The sequence below is a fragment of the Tupaia chinensis genome, unplaced genomic scaffold (assembly GCF_000334495.1).
Source record: "Tupaia chinensis unplaced genomic scaffold, TupChi_1.0 Scaffold145685_1, whole genome shotgun sequence".
NCBI classification, from domain to species: Eukaryota; Metazoa; Chordata; class Mammalia; order Scandentia; family Tupaiidae; genus Tupaia; species Tupaia belangeri.
Window position 1 is genome coordinate 3,614,530 of NW_006205542.1, and position 3,873 is coordinate 3,618,402.

Below are 3,873 nucleotides of genomic sequence, written 5' to 3' on the forward strand. Positions count from 1 at the left end.
TCTCCTTCCTGAACCTCCTTTTCTTTTGTCTTCCATGTCTGCACACACTCCTATCTGCCAGAGGCCTTCATCTCAGTTTCCCTTGAACTCTCATTTCCCTTAAATGCAGACCTGGGGTATTTCTGAGGCATTATTAGTAAGACTTGCGAATAGACTGGATGTAGGAAGTGAGGAAAAGAAAGGAGTCAGAGAGGCTGGCCATAGCAGCTAGGTGATGGGGGAGAGGCATTTTACTGAGAAGACTAGAGAAAGAGGAAGTACAGATGTATGTATATTGAGGATTCCAATTTGGGTTAAGCTCACGTTACCTTGTTCCATCCCCAGTGAAGAGGATCAACAGCTATTTATGACCCTCATGTAATTCCAATGCAGAGAATAACAACATACTTCATAATCATAATGCATATTTCTATACCTGCTCTATTCCTTTTTGTGATTTAGAAGGATTTAAACATGATTGAGGAATTTAGAAAAATTCATAGGAATTCATATTGTAAACTCATTGATATAGACCATGGCATTTTATTTTAAAAACTTAAAAATTTTGAAATAACTGTAGACTTAAAGAAAGTTGTAAAATTGTACACAGGTAGCCTGCATGCCCAGTGCCCGCTCCCAGTGATGACATTATAAATAACTCTAGTGAATTATCGAAGGACATTGATTGACATAGTGATGTTAACTAGACAGCAGACCTTACTCAGTTTCATAATCTTTTAAAATGCACTTTATATGTCTTTTTTTAATAATAAGACATTTTAATTCCATATGTAGCTTTATATAGCCAAAATACAGATTTATTTAATCCTCATATAAGGGAACTCTTTCATACTGCTTTAGTCACACCATCTACCCTTCCTTAATAGTAGGGAACGACTTATCTGTGCTCCCTCTCTGTAATTGTCGTCATATTGAGAATGTTAAGTAAATGGAATTATACAGCATGTGGCCACTGGTGATTTTTTTTCCACTAAGGAAAATGCCCTCAAGATTATCCTGGCTGTTGGGGCCAGCAGATGGTGTAATGGTGAAGGCTGTGGACTCCCACATGGCTGACCCTGGTTCGAGTCCTGGACCCAGAGGCTTGACATTCACACCAGGCGCATATGCACATGTGCCCCAAATCCTGAGATGAGAGTGGATGAGAAGGGACTGAGGCATGGCCATCCCCCTAGGTGGGGGTGATCTCTTGCTTTCTGTCTCTCTAGCAAGCACACAACCCTATCGCAAAAAAAAAAAAAAAATTTACTCTGGCTGTTGTGGGTATCAATATTCATTTCCTTTTATTGCTATGCTGAGTAGTACTTCAAGCAGTTGGTTTTGTTACTGTGTTGGAGTACTAGGTGTGGAGCATATATTACCTTGAACCTGTAAAACATGTTTAAGGGGCTAGCAGGTGGCATGGTGGTTAGGGTGTTGGACTCCTCCATGGCTCACTGAAGTTCAAGTCCTGGCCATAGCAGCTTGCTTTCTCACTTTCCCTCTCTCTCTGTCTCTCTCTGGTCAAATATAATAATGATAAATAAGAATAAATAAATAATTCTTTTAAAAATAGTGTTCAAATAAAATAATTGAAGCTGCTATGATGGGGAATAGATGGAACAAAAGAAGAAAGATCACAAAGAAGGGAATTCTTAGTCATTCTCAGGAGAAAACAATAGCATTGGGAACAATGCTTATGGAAACTCTTCCCAAGGTGTATGTTACAGGATGCCAACAAGTCTAATGTAATAAAACTGTTTAATAACCAAGTTTAGGAAATCACGCAAAGTGTCATTGCTATAGGATTTATATTTAATATGGTAACATATATTTTGGATCCTAAGAGAAGGATATGATATTTCATGCTTTCTAAACCTTTAAATTACCAACTAATTCAATGTAATTTTCCCTAGAAAAGAGTTTTCGAGGAAAAATATTTTTGGTAAAGGTATTGTACGCTAACACACAATGTGTAAATACAAAATTATTGTCAAGTTTTATAACATAGTGAAATTTATCAAGTTGATTTAAAAGTGTATAATAAACATACAACCGTTAGGCTAATGGTGAAACTGTAACAACCCAATTGCAATGACCTCATAAAGCCACTAGGGGGCAGAAGAGGATTAGTGGAAAAAAAGAACTTCGCCAAAATAGTGGTTTTAAAATTCTTCTTGTGTACTAAAAATGAAATGAGGTCTGAGGGCTTTTTCTTCTTTCTGTGCAGATAGTGCTATCAAAAATACTTTGTTTACTCTTCTTGCCATACATTTTTTGAAAGCATTCTTACCTTTGGGATGTAATTTAAGCATAATACAATACTTTGTTACTTTTAGAGTAAAAAGAAAAAAAGAGGTTTTATTACCAAGTTGTATTATAATACTATCATTCTTCAAGCCTGTTTTGGTTAGGGAATAAGTTAGGACAAGTAAAGTTTGATCTAGAATTTGTAGAATTTTAATCTCCTAATGGAATCAAAGAGTCCCGATTAATAAGCCAACATATATTTATTATCTTTTCCCACCTACTTTCACGTTGTTTTCAAAGTCCTTCCCATCTAATATGTATTTATTGCTGTCTTCGTCTCTCCACTTTTGCTTTGACTAGAACTCCCCTCGACCCCATGCTGCTGCTTTTGTAGTCACAGCTGAGTAAGAATGAACTTAACTACAAAGATGGCGAAGTGGACACAGCGGAGGCCTGTGAGCGTCTCAGAGGCCACCTTCACTGTACAGTCCCAGACTCTGACGCGCTGCTTTTCACTGTGGACTAGCCTGTCTGTGTAGAAGTGTTTTATGAGAATCCAGGAAACCCCTACTGGTGGTGAAGGGAGTTCCCTGCTGCAGCCTCCCTTTCCCCATTTCCTTCTGGTGAATGCTTACTTGTGATACAGTTGTTCTGGTGAGGGAGGGAGGGTCCCAGGTGGGGGTTGTGTCTCCTTGAAGAATGCAATCATTTCTTCAGTGATAATCCAGGAAATCTGTGAGTCCTCAGACAGGAAACTGGACATCAAGAGGTGGCAGAGGGAACTCTTGTCTTTCTCTGGGTGTTGCTCTCTCAGATCGTGATTTCGGGATATTTAGACAGGCTTGAGGAGGCTTCCAGGTAGAAGGGATTTATGATGGCCTCTACCTCATGGATGAAGGCTGGGAGATAGTGAGGATGCCGACGATGAGTGAATTATACCACCCAAACCACATTATCTAGTCGCCCTGTTTTTTCCTCCTATTTTCTCTGGGATATTAGTGATTTTTAGGTGTATGGCTCCATTTTAGCTGTATCAAAGAGAATTTAAGGAAGAATTCAGATTATAAGGTGAGAGCTGTGTCCCATGTAAGGTTGGTGCGGAATTAGCAGCTTTGGCAGATGAGACGCAGAAACCTGGGATTTTAGAAATTTATATACATCTAATCACTGTACATCTCTACAGTGTGCAACATGGTTTTCCCAGCATGCATGAAGTGCATGTCAATCAAGTCAAAGGTATCACCATGTACATTATCACCAACAGATAACTTTTTATTCTTCTGTCTGTTAAATGTTTTATTTATTTTTTTTCCTCAGTCCCTCTCCCCACTACCGACTTCTTCCTATAGTCTCCGGTATCTACGCTCTCTCTTCTTGCTACTATACCTTCCACTCTTTCAGTTTCTGCCATGGAGCGCGACACTCAGTATACACTGAGCAGGAACATATAATGTCTATCATAGTCTAGCTCACTTCGCTTAGCATTACATCTTCTATATTCATCCACCGTGTATCAAAGGAGAAGGTTACATTCTTTTTTTAATGGCTGAGTAGTATTCCATAGTGTTTATGTGCCACATTTTTTCAAAAGTAGAAATGTGAATGCCAGAGTCAAGAAGTTAAGAGTATTTCCCCCCCCCCAGA